This window comes from Thalassophryne amazonica, chromosome 17, assembly GCF_902500255.1.
Source record: "Thalassophryne amazonica chromosome 17, fThaAma1.1, whole genome shotgun sequence".
Taxonomy (NCBI): Eukaryota; Metazoa; Chordata; class Actinopteri; order Batrachoidiformes; family Batrachoididae; genus Thalassophryne; species Thalassophryne amazonica.
Genome location: NC_047119.1, coordinates 4,427,003 through 4,445,849, shown reverse-complemented (window position 1 = coordinate 4,445,849; position 18,847 = coordinate 4,427,003).

The following is an 18,847-nucleotide window of genomic DNA, read 5'->3' as shown; positions in this document are numbered from 1 at the left end:
GACCTATGACCTTGAATACGGAATCACTTCTTGCCTATCAGGATGAGAATCTTCAGTAAAAATTTAATGACGATATATGAAACATTGTGAGCTCCAGGCTGTTCACAAACAGACAAACAAACAAATAGAGGTGATAAAATGACCTCCAACTTCATTGGTGGAGCTATGAAATAAGGACAGGAAAGTACACACACACACACACACACCTTCAACCGTTTATCGGGGATCAGGTCGCGGGGAGAATAAAGATGAGGACACAAAATGATGTTTGACGTTAAAGTTCACTGTAAGGTTGCGATCGCGGCCTCCATCCTGTTCACGTTGGAGTTATTGTTTCAGAGCTGCTGAGTATTTTGTGAGCTTGTCTTTGAATTCATGTCTGATACACACCGTGAGGTGTCAGCTGATGGAGCTCCTTCTCCTTGAATTCACTGAGATCTCGAGTGTCGCGACTCCGTCTTTGAGGAAAATGCAGCAAGATACATCTTCTTTTATTGTTGATGCGATTTGAAGGAGTAGAAACAACCCGTAACATACCAAGAAGTAGGATTTTACAGACTTTATGTGACCTGAGCTGCTGTGATGAAAAGCTTCTTCAAATAACCACAGAAGTCTGACATCACAGATGCTGTGATTGGAAAAAAAGAAACTGGAGGGAAACAACAACTATTTTTTTTGTTCAAAGTGTGACCTTGATGTGAAAGAGTTTAGCACATGCTTTGTGCAGACGGTGTATTTTGTGATAAACTACTTTGCTTTGGCACAATGAGAAAGGCCGCGGTCAGACACAGCTGCTGTGTGCATGTCGAACCACCAGGTGGAGCTGCGGTCGCGTCTCAAGTGTCAAGGTTCGCCAACTCAGAAAGGAAAAAACAAAAGAAAACCCTACAATTGTACAAAACTAAAAGCTATAACACAGATGAATACCTTTATATTTTTAGGAGCATTACATCAGAATAGAAACAGGACTCTGAATTTATATCAATAATCTTAATTTAAGAGGATTTTCTTTAATGTGATTTTCTTTCAAATGAAATAAAAATCAATATATTTTTTATGCTGGTTTAGTCCTGTAACTACGGGGACCGTGCAGAACTCTTAGGCGTGATTTAGGTGTGCTAAAAAAAACAAAACAAAACAAAAAAAAAAACCTGTAATCCTAATCATCTGATTAAAAAATAATGAAAAGTTTCTAAATGTCATAATTTATAATGAAAAATGCAGAACATTAATTCTGGAATTCATTACCATCTTGACTCAGAAACATTGATTCACTTCCGCTTTTCAAATCACAACTCAAATCACATCTGTTTGTGACTGCTGATTCCACATGATGCCTATTGCTGTCTGTTTTAGTCATTTTATTGTTATTTTTAATGAACCTTGGGTTTTACTGTACAGTGTCCTTGAGTGTCGAGAAAATAAAATGTATTATTCTTCTTATTATTATTATTAAAGATGAAAAATATGGTGTGCCAACGCTTTACCTTGAAAACTATATTCTTTGTGCATCAGTTATCCCATAGTTTCACATGAGCACCATGCTGATCAATTTATTTAATGATAAATACTATTTTTTTGGTGACTTTGTGGGATTGTGCACTGGGCTACAATACTGCAAATAATTTACTTTTTTGAATTAAGAAGAGACAAAAAATTACCTGTATATAATGATTACTCTTTTTTGGCAACATTTTGACTCCTTTTATTTTTGTTTTACAAAATTAACATTTGAAATTTTCAAAATGTGGCAGTTTTCTGAAACACTATTTAAGATAAAACACAGTACTAAAGAAAAGGATGGTAGGTGAGAGTTTTACACATACTGTTAAAGGTTTGTTCCTGTTTTATCTGCATTTCTGCGGTGCAGTTAACAATAAAATATGTTGTTCAAGATGATCAATCCTGGATCGAAGCACAGCAGTGTCCTTTAGTGAAGTCGTCCGTTCTTGGTTGGACAGCGATGACTTTATGTATCCTAAAGGTGCCCACCTGGGTGCATAAACACTCAGCCTGACAGGCCGGTGGCTACGCATGGCTTCCTGCTTCTTTGTTCATTTTATAGTGCGCATGTATCACTTTATGGTAGCCATCTATCTAGTAAACCTTGAAAAGTCTGTTGAGGCTCTGGATAAATCTGAGGTGACACTCTGACAATCACTGATCCGGCTGTCCATGTTGCTCTGAAATCTCTCTCGACGATCGGAGCTTTGCACTTTCACATGTTTTGACATATTCCTCACTGAGATACTGTTTGTGTGAATGTCTGTACATGTGTGCAGCTCCCCTCTAATCTCACCCATTGAGGTGACACACACACACACACACACACACACACACACACACACACACACACACACACACACACACACACACACATATATACATACACACATGTATATACGTATGTAGGGGAGGAGTAACAGGAAGACAGAGGATGGGAAGAAGAGGAACAGTAGTATCCAGTAGCGATCAGTATGTCTGGTATTTATGTTTATATTTGCAAATTCTTTCTATACTTTTACTTTTGATACTCTGTGTGCGTCTTACCCTGTGTGCTGCTATACAATGCTGCTGTAACCTCAATTTCCCTGGAGGGGTGTCTTCCCAAGGAATTAATAAAGTTCTGTCTAATGTAATCTAATCTAATATTGATGAGTGATTGAGTAGTTTTTTCCAACTTTTGCAATGGAGCCAGAAATCAAACGTGGCCTCTTTTGTGATCCCACGCTTTGTGTTTTCAAGTAGACAACAAATGGTTTTCAATACATACACGCATGTTAGTAGGAAGTCGCTTCAGCACTTGTGACTTGTAGAAATCAGTCACTCAAGCTCTATATATGCTATATTCCATTCTTGCTTAGAACCACCCCTAAATCTGACACCCTGTGGCTTTAATGTCAGTGATATATAATTATTGAATACTTTCTCAAAGATTCCAATGAAAAGGTCACCTTTCTTTTCATAGTGTTTAGTTTGAGGATCCAATTGTTCTTGGTGTCAGCGAAGCTCAGTGTTTTATATCCCTACTTGGGAAATCTTCCTCCATGGCTGGTCCCTGCTGTTTTAATAAGAGAATGCACAGATAGCTAAATCAGGAATTTGTATGACTGGAGCCACTGATGAACAGTGAAAAAGCTTATTTTCATGTTTGTCATTTTTCATGAGCATCCTGTTTGATGTCTGGCTGATCTGGATACAGAACATTCACATGCGCTTTGTTTACTGGAGCTCTTAAATGAATTCTTGAACTGAACTCTTGGGTTTTGCATATCTGTTATTGTAACTGGCTTTTATTTATTCATTTTATTTGCTTTCCTTATTTCATCTATGAACCAGGAAATTCCAACACCTGTGAATGCCAAGAGCTTTTATTTGCTTTGGCCTAGGCATGTATCCTGCAAAAGGCAGAGAGTGAAGGAATACATGAATGAGTCCAAATCCTCCAATTTGTTAACATGATCACTTAAAAATAATGCATGCTGTCATCTTGTAACCATTTCGCTCTTTCTCTCATTTTCTTCATTCATCAGCTCCTCAAAATATTCCCTCTACCTTCTCAACACTCTCTCCTAACATGTCAGCACTTTACCATCTGCATATTTTATCACCCCAACCTGCTGCACATCATTCCCAGCTCAGTCCCTCTGTCTGGCCATTCATTACAAGTCTTTTTCTTCTTCATTAGTGTTTAATGTCTTATACAGGTCCCTATTTGCCTTTTCCGCAGCCTTTATCACTTCTCTTTCACCTTATGACACATCTCTTTGTACTCCTGTCGACTTTCTTCATCTCTTTGACTATTCAAATTCTTTTTCACCAATCTCTTTCTGCTTAGGCTTTCCTGAACATCTTCATTCCATCACCAAGTCTCCGTGTCTTCGTTCCGCTGTCCCGAGCCACACCCAGTACCTTCCTAGCTGTCTCCATCACCACAGCTTTTCCAGTTGTCCAGAATTGCTTCTCCTCCATCCAGTGCCTCTCTCACCTGCTCACTCAGTTTCACAAAACAGTCTTCCTCCTTCAGCTTCTATCATTTTATCCTTTGTTGAGCTCTAACTCTCTTTTTCTTCACCTCTAAAGTCATCCTACAAACCACCAGGCTATGCTGTCTGGCTACACTCTCTCCTGCCACCACTTTACAGTCTCCAATTTCTTTTAGTTTACATCCCTTACACAGAATGTAGTCCACCTGTGTGCACCTTCCTGTACTCTTATATCACCCTGTGCTCCTTCCTTTTCTTAAAGTAGGTGTTCACCACAGCCATTTCCATCCTTTTTGCAAAATCTGCCACCATATCTACCCATTACTTCCTCATCACCTCTGTTCCCTTCCCCACCATGCCCACTGAAGTCCGCTCCTATCACCGCTCTTTCATGCTGGGTTCACTCTCCTCATCTGACTCACTCCAGAATTCTTCATTCTCCTTAATCTCGCAACCTACCTGTGGGGCATATGCACTGATGACATTCATCATCACCCCTTCAATTTCCAACTTCACACTCATCACCTTGTCAGATTTTCGCTTAACCTCCAACACACCATTTCCCTTCCCATCCACACCACACACAAAATGAAAATCATACACAGCACACAATATGAGCAGCACCTCACCTAGGAGGGGAGGGTAAATACACCTTCATGCCAAAAAAAACAAAAAAACAAACTACATATGAGCTCAGGATCATAACATAAGGCTGTAACACATCAAAATGTAGAACATGTGAAGTGCTGTGAATACTTTCTGGATGAATGAATGAATGAATGAATGAATGAATGAATGAATGAATGAAAACTGTTTATTTCGAACATTTGATACAACAACAATTACAAGATAGATCAGTAAAGACAACAACAAAAAAGTTCCTACTGTGTACCCAACATGTCCGAAAAGGGGTAGGGTGAAGCATCAGCTTATTTATCCCTACCCCTTCTTCCCCACAACCAGTAATACCCTTTGCCACATATACACATAAATTCCTACACACCTAAACCGATATCAATATATACATATATACATATATATACACACACATACATATACACATCAACATACACATATATACACATATACATATATACACGTATATATACACAAACATAAATATACACCTACACATACCTACTTACATACAAAATACTATATATTTACAAGCCGAAGCAAACAACAAAAACACCCTAACCCTCATTACCCTTCCTCCTCCCTATACCCAGAAAAAACCATATTTTTGTACCGCTGTTTGAACTGGTTCATGCTTGGACATTGCTTGAGCCCCACTCCCAATCTGTTCCACATCCTCACCCCACAGACAGAAATACAGAAACCTTTTAATGTTGTTCGTGCCCACTGATGCTTTAAATTAAATTTCCCCCTCAGACTGTAATCCCCTGATCTGTTAAAAAACATATTTTTAATATTTGCTGGAAGTAAATTGTTTATTGCTTTATACACAATTTGTACTGTTTGAAAATGAACCAAGTCTGTGAATTTTAATAATTTGGATTGTAAAAATAGTGGATTTGTATGATCTCTATAGCCAGTATTATGAATAATTCTTATAGCTCTTTTCTGCATTACTGATAGTGATTGTGTTGTACCTTTATAAGTATTACCCCATACCTCTGCACAGTACTGTAAATATGGTAAAACCAGTGAGCAGTAAAGAATGCGGAGTGAGTTGTGGTCCAGAATATGTTTCGCTTTGTTTAGAACTGAAATGCTTCTTGACAGTTTACTTTGTATATGTTTTATATGAGTCTTCCAGTTTATCTTATCATCTATTATCACCCCCAGAAACTTATTTTCATGTACCCTTTCAATATCTACCCCCTCGACTTGTAACTGAACCTGTATGTCTGTATTACAATAGCCAAATAACATGTATTTTGTTTTACTTAAGTTTAATGATAATTTATTTCTGTCAAACCATATTTTCAATTTTCCCATTTCTATACTGATCCTCCTCAATAACTCCTGCAAATCCCCCCCTGAACAAAAAATGCTTGTGTCATCTGCAAATAATACTAATTTTAATATTTTGGAAACATTGACAATATCATTTATATAAATTAGAAACAGTTTTGGACCCAATACTGACCCCTGTGGGACGCCACAAGCATTGTCCAAGCATGATGATGTATATTCCCCCAACTTCACAAACTGTTTTCTGTTACTTAAGTAGCTTCTCACCCAGTGCAACACCAACCCCCTAATCCCATACTGTTCAAGTTTACTGATTAATATGTCATGATTGATTGTATCAAAAGCCTTTTTAAGGTCTATAAATATTCCAACTGAATGTAATTTGTGGTCTATGGCGTTTGTAATCTCCTCAACTGATTCTATTAATGCAAGTGATGTTGAACTATGTGCTCTGAATCCATATTGACTATCAGTAAGTAATTTATGTTTATTTATGAATTTGTCTAATCTATTATTGAATAACTTTTCTAATAATTTGGAAAATTGTGGAAGCAAAGAAACAGGTCTATAATTTGTGAAGTGGTGTCTATCCCCAGTCTTATACAGCGGCACAACCTTAGCTATTTTCATTTGATTGGGAAATTTACCGGTTTGAAATGATAAGTTACAGATGTATGTTAATGGTTCTACAATCCATTCAATGACCTGTTTTACCACCACCATATCAATTTCATTTAAATCGGTAGATGTTTTATATTTACAATTATTCACAATGTCTATAATTTCATTTCCATTCACTGCTGTGAGGAACATTGAACAGGGATTTCTTTCTATGAGATTATTATCCCAATCCTCAGGTTGGGAATCGGGAATTTTTTCTGCCAAGCTTGGTCCAATATTTACAAAAAAATTATTAAAACCGTTGACTACCTCATCCTTATTTTCCTTCTTGACATTATTATCAATGAAATACTGAGGGTAACTCTGTTTTTTATTACCATTTTTGATAATGCTATTTAATATATCCCATATTCCTTTAATATTGTTTTTGTTATTATATAATATGTTACTATAATATTCCTTCCTACATACCCGTATAATATTAGTTAATCTATTTTTGTATTTCTTATATCTATTTTCTGCCTCTTTAGTCTTTAGTTTTATGAATTCTCTATACAGTGTATTTTTCTTATTACATGCATTTCGTAACCCTTTTGTCATCCATGGTCGAGCTTGGATTTTTTGTTTTCTGTAGTCTTGTTTAATTGGACAATTTTTATCATATAATGATGTAAATATTTGTAAAAAAGTTTCATATGCACTATCAACATCACTTTCACTGTATACCTTTTCCCAGTTTTGCTCCTGTAAATCCTTCTTTAGTGTGTTCATGTTTTCCTCTGTCCGCACTCGCCTGTATTTTATTTTCTCCTCTGGCTGATTCCGCCGATGGTTTCTATTATAAACGATGAAAACTGGTAGATGATCACTAATGTCATTGATTAATAATCCACTCACAGTGTTATTCTCAATATCATTGCTGAATATATTATCAATTAAGGTGGCACTATGGGATGTAATTCTGCTTGGCCTGGTGATTTTTGGATATAAACTCATACTGTACATTATACTGATAAATTCATCTGTTATTTTATGCTTATTTGGATTGAGCAGATCAATATTTAAGTCACCACAAATGAACACAGTTTTTTGATTAGTTTTTGAGAACATTTTTCCCATACAGTCAGTGAATGTTTCAATACTAGATCCTGGTGCTCTATATATACAGCTGACTAATACATTTTTGCTTTTTTCTTCACATATTTCAATAGTTATACATTCTAATAAGTTATCAATCACAGTTGTCATATTGTCTACTATTTTATAATCCATGTTCTTATCCACATACACAGCCACTCCTCCTCCACTCTTATTTTTTCTGTTTACACAATTAAATTCATATCCATCCAGTTCAAAATCCATTCCTTTATCTTCATTGATCCATGTTTCTGATATAGCAATTATGTTAAATATTTTTTTAAACTGACTTAAATATTCTTTAATGTTGTTAAAGTTTGCATATAGACTTCTGCTGTTGAAATGGATTATTGATAATTTGTTATCCGTTTTAATGATCCGATTAAACTGTTCATCTGTATAATAGCAACAACTGTCATTGATATTTGAGAAGAAATTATTGTCCGGGTCTATATCGTGCTCCAAGTCCAATACATTGTGGTCTGTGTATTTAAATGTTCTCAGTTCTACTTTTCCATGATCAGCAATCCTTTGAGTTATATCCTTCTTGTCTCCAGATGTAGATGAATAGGTAGTAGATGAATAGGTTCCTCTGGTCTGTGTCATGGTGTTGTGATGTGTTTGTGTCCTCATACCTTATTGGTCATATCTGTCCAGATCCTCGCTTTAAGAAACACTATTGGTCATATTTGTCCAGCTCCTCGATGTTCCTTATTGCCATGACTTTTGCTTGTTCTGGTGATCCGTTCAGTTTGATGAATATTTTACAGTTTGAAGTCCATGTGTGCTGGATTTTTCCCTGTTTCTTCAAGAAGCGTGCTTTCCTGGCGATGTCGGCATTCCGTTTGGTGAGATGTTCATTGATGAATACGTTTGTCCCTTTCAGTTTTCTTCCTTGTTTTAACAGTGCTGTTTTGTGTTTTCTGTTGATGAATCTCATGATGACGGTTCGTTTATCACCGTCATTTCTCCGGGGCAGAGGGTGGCACGCTTCAATGTTATTTAAATCCATTTCTATACCTTTAGATAGGAGGAAATCAGCAACCTGTTTTTCCACAGAGCTGACCTCCTGTTCACTGGGCTCCCCTCCGCTCTCATCTGTTACCGCCCGTGCGTAGGACCGTGGTTTGATGTGAAGACCTGTGATGATGACGTCGTTATTCTGGTGTACTGCTCCAATTCAGCCACTCTATTTTCCAGCTGCACCAGATGCCGGTCTTTCTCGGCATTCTGGAGCCGTAATGCCTTCACCTCCTCCACCAGATCCATGATTGATTTCTGTTGCTGCTTCACAACAGAAATCTCCTCTGATAAAAAGTCCAGAGATTTTTTAATATCGTCACCTTCCTCCGCTGTCAGAACCTTCTTAGGCCCCATGGTCGGCTTATGAGCAGCTTGTCGATCGCCGATGTTAACAGCCTGCGTTGTTTGTCACCGGGATGGATCTGCACTGCGCTGGTGCCGCGCGGCCTCGGTGTTTCCGCGCTGATGGATGCGCGGTGGCTGCACGAGGCCTCGGGGAAGCGGCACTCGTGACGCGCGGTTCTAATGACGCAGCGCGCGGCCTCAGTGAATTCACCACGTTGGGCCTCGGACGTTGTTGCTGTCCAGTCGCGGGGCTAAGTTGCCGGTTGAGGTGGTATTCCCACTGTCCGGGTTGGCAAACACCGGCGTGGCAGATGGCAACTACAAACACCACCTCTGAAAACTCAGGTACAAACTTTTTGCAGCTCACTCTGACGACACGCAGCTCTGACTGACTGTGACTCTGGAATGTGGAATGTGGAATAATCTGGAATGTGCCCGAAACAAAAGGCCAGTGACCTCTGACCTGCAGAGCCTGAGCCAAAGACAGGATAAGGGTTCACTCACACATCATAACCCCCTGACTTCTGTGTGCATTCTGACAGAAGGACCTCAAACACACAACCCAGCGGTGCACAGAGCAGGGTGCTGCAGCCACTAAACACAAGGCTCGGCACAACCAGCCTCGGCACAACCGCTGGATGCACCCTAAGTGTGGTACTGAAGAGCCACACCATTAAAAAAAATATACAAAATCCTCCAGATGGGGTTTGGAAATTAGTAACCAGTGTTGATAACTTCAGCAATATCAGCATTGCCCTCAGAGCTAAGAGATTACAGACATGGATGCTATTGTATTGAAAATTGCTGACTTTTTTTTAAATAACATGACAAATTAAATCCTTCATGGACTAGTGCCTTTGTATATAACCAGTCTAATCGAACCTTATGTACCGGCCCTTGCTATGCATTCTCATGATGCAGGATTAATATGTTTTAAAGGTTAAAAAGAAGTCAGCAGGCCACAGAGCTTTTTTCTTATAGTGTACCTGTTCTGTGAAACAATATATTCTGATTCTCTGGAGAAATTCAAATCCAGATTAAACCCCCATCTGAGCTCCCGCTCTTGAGGGTATATCGGTGGTATACTGAACTACTTTTCCCCTCCATCTTAATTTTACTAACAATGGAGCAGGTCTCAGTCTCAACTTTTTGTGACACAAAGGGCTCGCTGCCGGTGACCACATTAGTTCTCTGTGATTCTGCTTATTTTACTGTTGGGAAATCGTGTTCGAGTTGTTAGTTCCAGCGGATGATGCTACTCTCCCTTTCTCAGTTTGAGGTGTGGTCATTGGATTCTTTGATTCTTCGTTGAGGAAGATTTTGGATTTGGATGAAAACGAAAGGATGAGAACCTGACCTGTTTTATTTTCTGTTCATGTTTGCATGTGTGAAAATTCTTTGGTATCTGATCTTTGTTATTATTAGTTTAGCCTAAGCAGTTGCCCCCCACCCCGTTTGGTCTGCTTGAGGTTTCTTCCTCAAAACTTACCTGGGGGAATTTTTTCTGACCACTGTTGCGAACTTGGTCCTGGTTAGTACTTGGATGGGAGACCTCTTCCAAAGACCAGGGTCTGTGTGTGTTTCTCCAGCTAAAACTGGAATTGCATCAGGATGGGCATCCAGAGTAAAACTTGTGCCAAATCCCAAAGCAGATCTGTGCTGGATCTGCGGTGGTGATGCAGCTCAAAATGGGAAGGAGTCGAAAGGCAAAACAAAACTGTTGCCTGTGTGGTTGCTCAGGGGGGTTGGTAAGTTTAGACCTTACCCTTGTGAAGCACCTTGGGGTGAAATTGAATAAACTGACACATTATAGACACATTTTAAACAGATGGGTGATTCTTAGACTACGGGCACTTATGTCCTTTGATCATATTGTATGAAAAACAGAAAAAAGGGGAAATTTCACACTTTTATAGTTATCTTTACAATGAAAGTGTGTTAAGAAATTTGTTCTAGTAGTCTATGATGACTTTTTCACCTTTTTTCAGCATCATTATATGCAAATATTGCCGTTTTGTGCTTGTTCCACACCCAGACTTTTGATATTCAATGATAAAAATGAATGGTAAAGAAACGTTTTTTCTAATGTTTTAAAATATCTCTGAATAAAATATCAGTAAAATAATCAAAACATAATTGGGGTATTCAATGTCATACAACTGTTGTGATTTTTTTTAAACAAAATGTAGTTGTCCCACACTATTGCCGTAATTTCCACCACAACACTGTAATGTCCCTTTAAACAGTTTGTATGAAAGATTGTTTGGGTAGTTTCTATGGAGATAAACAGTGACATCAGAGCACATGTATATAGCGCCAAATCACAACAAACAGTTGCCCCAAGGCGCTTTATATTGTAAGGCAATGGTCTGGTGGAAATTACATTTACAAGGCCAATAGTGCCCGTAGTTAAAGAATCACCCAGATGAGAACTAAAAAGATTGAGAAAACTAATTTCAAACACTTTTTCTCTAGATGGGCTGAGTGTCATCGCCCTCTTGTGGACAGCTGCCTCCTGATATACGTACGTTATTTTGTGTATTTAAAGAGAAAAAGAGTGTGTGTGGTGTGGGCGAGCCTGGCATGTAGACACATTTGTGTGTAAAGCAGTATGTGAGTGTAATTAATGATGTTCCCCTTCTTCATGGAGTAACAGGATTTCCCACCCCAGGCGGTACAGAGAGTAGGAGGGGGATGAAAACAATGCTGCATTTTCCAAGTGTGTGTGTGGAGGGACGAGAGAGAAAGTGTGTTTACAGAAATAGCGAAGGGAAGCCTCATGTTGATATGCCAAGCAGTTCTTGACACACTATTCCACTCAGTTGAATGAGATAGTGTGTACAAATGTTTGACTGGTACTGTACATACGTACAGTACGTCATCATCAACATACGTACATTCATCAATAGCTGATATGAGGGCTTACAATACAATACGATACACTTTATTGTCCCTTCTGGGAAATGTGTCTTGGACTCCAAGAGCTGCACAAATAAAGCTGCCATGGCATAATTACATAACTCATGCATGTTGCCCATAACTTAATACACACACCAATATTGCACACACCCCTACTGCACAACAATCTCACACAGATGGTTCATGCATATTGCACATATCCCTAATACACACATACCCCTATTGCACAGCAGTCTCACACAGATGGCTTACTTTGGGAAACCTTTGTCAATCACCACAATAGGGAGTTACATTCACAAATGCCACCTAAAATGTTACTGTGCAAAAAAAAAAAAAAGAAGCCTTATGTTAACCTTGTCCATAAGTAGCATTGACTTCCATCACACAGTGGAAATGTCCATCGTTATCAGACAAATCAGTATTCCACATCTTATTTGGATAAAAGTACACCATGTGGTCCAGGCCAAGGGTGAAAATGATGCTCAGACTTCAAATTCAGGGTCTGTCACGATATGTGGGCGTGTTAGTGCCCTTGACAAAGTTAATTTACATCTCTGTGATGTCAGCATTAATGCGGAAATGTACACTGAGATTTTAGAGGAACATATGCTGCTTCAAGATGACATTGTTCCCAGGGACGTCCATGTATTTTTCAGCAAGACAATGCAAAACCACATTCTGTACAAATCACAAAGTCCTGGCTGTATGATTAGTGGACTGCCCTGACCTGTCCACAGCAGAGAATGACAAATGGGGAAAAAAGAGACAAAGTTGATAGAAAACTGGTCAGGAAGCATTAAACACCACTAAACTCCATGCACAGGCAACAGTCAGACAGCAAACAAGCGCAGCAGTCACATAATGCGCAGTCAGAGGCATTCCCGCCAAGTACCAGTGGGTATAGCATACTAGGGTAGAGCCAGATACTTGTTTCAGACGAGTATCCAGTACGGATAAAGCATTTTTGATGAGCACGAACATGATACGAGTAAAACTCATCAATATCTGTGCTCGTGCTGAAGGAAAATCCTGACTGGCTGACTGTCTTCACACTCTGTGATTGGTCAGTCAGTCAGTCAGTCAGTCAATCAATCAATTTTTTTATATAGCGCCAAATCACAACAAACAGTTGCCCCAAGGCGCTTTATATTGTAAGGCAAGGCCATACAATAATTATGTAAAACCCCAACGGTCAAAACGACCCCCTGTGAGCAAGCACTTGGCTACAGTGGGAAGGAAAAACTCCCTTTTAACAGGAAGAAACCTCCAGCAGAACCAGGCTCAGGGAGGGGCAGTCTTCTGCTGGGACTGGTTGGGGCTGAGGGAGAGAACCAGGAAAAAGACATGCTGTGGAGGGGAGCAGAGATCGATCACTAATGATTAAATGCAGAGTGGTGCATACAGAGCAAAAAGAGAAAGAAACAGTGCATCATGGGAACCCCCCAGCAGTCTAAGTCTATAGCAGCATAACTAAGGGATGGTTCAGGGTCACCTGATCCAGCCCTAACTATAAGCTTTAGCAAAAAGGAAAGTTTTAAGCCTAATCTTAAAAGTAGAGAGGGTGTCTGTCTCCCTGATCTGAATTGGGAGCTGGTTCCACAGGAGAGGAGCCTGAAAGCTGAAGGCTCTGCCTCCCATTCTACTCTTACAAACCCTAGGAACTACAAGTAAGCCTGCAGTCTGAGAGCGAAGCGCTCTATTGGGGTGATATGGTACTACGAGGTCCCTAAGATAAGATGGGACCTGTTTATTCAAAACCTTATAAGTAAGAAGAAGAATTTTAAATTCTATTCTAGAATTAACAGGAAGCCAATGAAGAGAGGCCAATATGGGTGAGATATGCTCTCTCCTTCTAGTCCCCGTCAGTACTCTAGCTGCAGCATTTTGAATTAACTGAAGGGTTTTTAGGGAACTTTTAGGACAACCTGATAATAATGAATTACAATAGTCCAGCCTAGAGGAAATAAATGCATGAATTAGTTTTTCAGCATCACTCAGACAAGACCTTTCTGATTTTAGAGATATTGCGTAAATGCAAAAAAGCAGTCCTACATATTTGTTTAATATGCGCTTTGAATGACATATCCTGATCAAAAATGACTCCAAGATTTCTCACAGTATTACTAGAGGTCAGGGTAATGCCATCCACAGTAAGGATCTGGTTAGACACCATGTTTCTAAAATTTGTGGGGCCAAGTACAATAACTTCAGTTTTATCTGAGTTTAAAAGCAGGAAATTAGAGGTCATCCATGTCTTTATGTCTGTAAGACAATCCTGCAGTTTAGCTAATTGGTGTGTGTCCTCTGGCTTCATGGATAGATAAAGCTGGGTATCATCTGCGTAACAATGAAAATTTAAGCAATACTGTCTAATAATACTGCCTAAGGGAAGCATGTATAAAGTGAATAAAATTGGTCCTAGCACAGAACCTTGTGGAACTCCATAATTAACTTTAGTCTGTGAAGAAGATTCCCCATTTACATGAACAAATTATAATCTATTAGACAAATATCATTCAAACCACCGCAGCGCAGTGCCTTTAATACCTATGGCATGCTCTAATCTCTGTAATAAAATTTTATGGTCAACAGTATCAAAAGCAGCACTGAGGTCTAACAGAACAAGCACAGAGATGAGTCCACTGTCCGAGGCCATAAGAAGATCATTTGTAACCTTCACTAATGCTGTTTCTGTACTATGATGAATTCTAAAACCTGACTGAAACTCTTCAAATAGACCATTCCTCTGCAGATGATCAGTTAGCTGTTTTACAACTACCCTTTCAAGAATTTTTGAGAGAAAAGGAAGGTTGGAGATTGGCCTATAATTAGCTAAGATAGCTGGGTCAAGTGATGGCTTTTTAAGTAATGGTTTAATTACTGCCACCTTAAAAGCCTGTGGTACATAGCCAACTAACAAAGATAGATTGATCATATTTAAGATTGAAGCATTAAATAATGGTAGGGCTTCCTTGAGCAGCCTGGTACGAATGGGGTCTAATAAACATGTTGATGGTTTGGATGAAGTAACTAATGAAAATAACTCAGAACAATCAGAGAGAAAGAGTCTAACCAAATACCGGCATCACTGAAAGCAGCCAAAGATAACGATACGTCTTTGGGATGGTTATGAGTAATTTTTTCTCTAATAGTTAAAATTTTATTAGCAAACAAAGTCATGAAGTCATTACTAGTTAAAGTTAATGGAATACTCAGCTCAATAGAGCTCTGACTCTGTCAACCTGGCTACAGTGCTGAAAAGAAACCTGGGGTTCTTATTTTCTTCAATTAGTGATGAGTAGAAAGATGTCCTAGCTTTACGGAGGGCTTTTTTTATAGAGCAACAGACTCTTTTTCCAGGCTAAGTGAAGATCTTCTAAGTTAGTGAGACGCCATTTCCTCTCTAACTTACGGGTTATCTGCTTTAAGCTACGAGTTTGTGAGTTATACCACAGAGTCAGGCACTTCTGATTTAAAGCTCTCTTTTTTAGAGGAGCTACAGCATCCAAAGTTGTCTTCAATGAGGATGTAAAACTATTGACGAGATACTCTATCTCACTTACAGAGTTTAGGTAGCTACTCTGCACTGTGTTGGTATATGGCATTAGAGAACATAAAGAAGGAATCATATCCTTAAACCTAGTTACAGCGCTTTCTGAAAGACTTCTAGTGTAATGAAACTTATTCCCCACTGCTGGGTAGTCCATCAGAGTAAATGTAAATGTTATTAAGAAATGATCAGACAGAAGGGAGTTTTCAGGGAATACTGTTAAGTCTTCTATTTCCATACCATAAGTCAGAACAAGATCTAAGATATGATTAAAGTGGTGGGTGGACTCATTTACTTTTTGAGCAAAGCCAATAGAGTCTAATAATAGATTAAATGCAGTGTTGAGGCTGTCATTCTCAGCATCTGTGTGGATGTTAAAATCACCCACTATAATTATCTTATCTGAGCTAAGCACTAAGTCAGACAAAAGGTCTGAAAATTCACAGAGAAACTCACAGTAACGACCAGGTGGACGATAGATAATAACAAATAAAACTGGTTTTTGGGACTTCCAATTTGGATGGACAAGACTAAGAGTCAAGCTTTCAAATGAATTAAAGCTCTGTCTGGGTTTTTGATTAATTAATAAGCTGGAATGGAAGATTGCTGCTAATCCTCTGCCTCGGCCCGTGCTACGGGTGTTCTGGCAGTTAGTGTGACTCGGGGGTGTTGACTCATTTAAACTAACATATTCATCCTGCTGTAACCAGGTTTCTGTAAGGCAGAATAAATCAATATGTTGATCAATTATTATATCATTTACCAACAGGGACTTAGAAGAGAGAGACCTAATGTTTAATAGACCACATTTAACTGTTTTAGTCTGTGGTGCAGTTGAAGGTGCTATATTATTTTTTCTTTTTGAATTTTTATGCTTAAATCAATCAATCAATCAATCAACTTTTTTCTTATATAGCACCAAATCACAACAAACAGTTGCCCCAAGGTGCTCCACATTGCAAGGCAAGGCCATACAATAATTATAAAAAAATAGATTTTTGCTGGTTATTGGTGGTCTGGGAGCAGGCACCGTCTCTACGGGGATGGGGTAATGAGGGGATGGCAGGGGGAGAGAAGCTGCAGAGAGGTGTGTAAGACTACAACTCAGTCACTCACAGCACCCACCCCTCCCCACACAGACACGTCTCTGCAGCCTCTCTCACACACACACAGACAGGAACTGATCTCTCTCTCTCTGTGCTTGGCTTGATTCTACCTCACGTTGCTCTCTTAGCACTCCTTAGGTTTTCTTCAATTCACCTCTATTTTCGGCTTGGCTCTTGCTTGCCTCTACTGGTGGTTGGCTCTCACTGCGGTATTGTATCACTTCCTGTTCCGGAGCACAGCGGTGTTTTTCTGTATCTGTTAGCTGTTTAATCTGCGCAGTTAGATTGATCTAGATAACGATTTGCTTCACAGTGTAATCTTCACGTGCCTTAACTAAAGCACTCCGTCTGCTGAATCACCTCTAAATTATTTACACAGTATTCACTTTGTGTGTTTATAGGAATCCGCTAGCTTAGCGCAGCTACTAGCTCTTAGCAGGTTTAGCATGGCGGCTTCTGTCTCTCCTGCACTTTTCTGCTCTGGGTGTGAAATGTTTAGTTATTCCTCGGCCTCCTTTAGCAGTAATGGTACTTGTAATAAGTGTAGCTTATTCGTAGCTTTGGAGGACAGGCTGGGCGAATTGGAGACTCGGCTCCGCACCGTGGAAAATTCTACAGCTAGCCAGGCCCCTGTAGTCGGTGCGGACCAAGGTAGCTTAGCCGCCGTTAGTTCACTTCCAGCAGATCCCGAGCAGCCGGGAAAGCAGGCCGACTGGGTGACTGTGAGGAGGAAGCGTAGCCCTAAACAGAAGCCCCGTGTACACCGCCAACCCGTTCACATTTCTAACCGTTTTTCCCCACTCGGCGACACACCCGCCGAGGATCAAACTCTGGTTATTGGCGACTCTGTTTTGAGAAATGTGAAGCTAGCGAAACCAGCAACCATAGTCAATTGTCTTCCGGGGGCCAGAGCAGGCGACATTGAAGGAAATTTGAAACTGCTGGCTAAGGCTAAGCGTAAATTTGGTAAGATTGTAATTCACGTCTGCAGTAATGACACCCGGTTACGCCAATTGGAGGGCACTAAAATTAACATTGAGTCGGTGTGTAACTTTGCAAAAACAATGTCGGACTCTGTAGTTTTCTCTGGGTCCCTCCCCAATCGGATCGAGAGTGACATGTTTAGCCGCATGTTCTCCTTGAATTGCTGGCTGTCTGAGTGGTGTCCAAAAAATGAGGTGGGCTTCATAGATAATTGGCAAAGCTTCTGGGGAAAATCTGGTCTTGTTAGGAGAGACGGCATCCATCCCACTTTGGATGGAGCAGCTCTCATTTCTAGAAATCTGGCCAATTTTCTTAAATCCTCCAAACCGTGACTATCCAGGGTTGGGACCAGGAAGCAGAGTTGTAGTCTTACACACCTCTCTGCAGCTTCTCTCCCCCCTGCCATCCCCTCATTACCCCATCCCCGTAGAGACGGTGCCTGCTCCCAGACCACCAATAACCAGCAAAAATCTATTTAAGCATAAAAATTCAAAAAGAAAAAATAATATAGCACCTTAACTGCACCACAGACTAAAACAGTTAAATGTGGTCTATTAAACATTAGGTCTCTCTCTTCTAAGTCCCTGTTAGTAAATGATATAATAATTGATCAACATATTGATTTATTCTGCCTTACAGAAACCTGGTTACAGCAGGATGAATATGTTAGTTTAAATGAGTCAACACCCCTGAGTCACACTAACTGTCAGAATGCTCGTAGCACGGGCCGAGGCGGAGGATTAGCAGCAATCTTCCATTCCAGCTTATTAATTAATCAAAAACCCAGACAGAGCTTTAATTCATTTGAAAGCTTGACTCTTAGTCTTGTCCATCCAAATTGGAAGTCCCAAAAACCAGTTTTATTTATCATTATCTATCGTCCACCTGGTCGTTACTGTGAGTTTCTCTGTGAATTTTCAGACCTTTTGTCTGACTTAGTGCTTAGCTCAGATAAGATAATTATAGTGGGCGATTTTAACATCCACACAGATGCTGGGAATGACCGCCTCAACACTGCATTTAATCAATTATTAGACTCAATTGGCTTTGCTCAAAATGTAAATGAGTCCACCCACCACTTTAATCATATCTTCGATCTTGTTCTGACTTATGGTATGGAAATTGAAGACTTAACAGTATTCACTGAAAACTCCCTTCTGATCATTTCTTAATAACATTTACATTTACTCTGATGGACTACCCAGCAGTGGGGAATAAGTTTCATTACACTAGAAGTC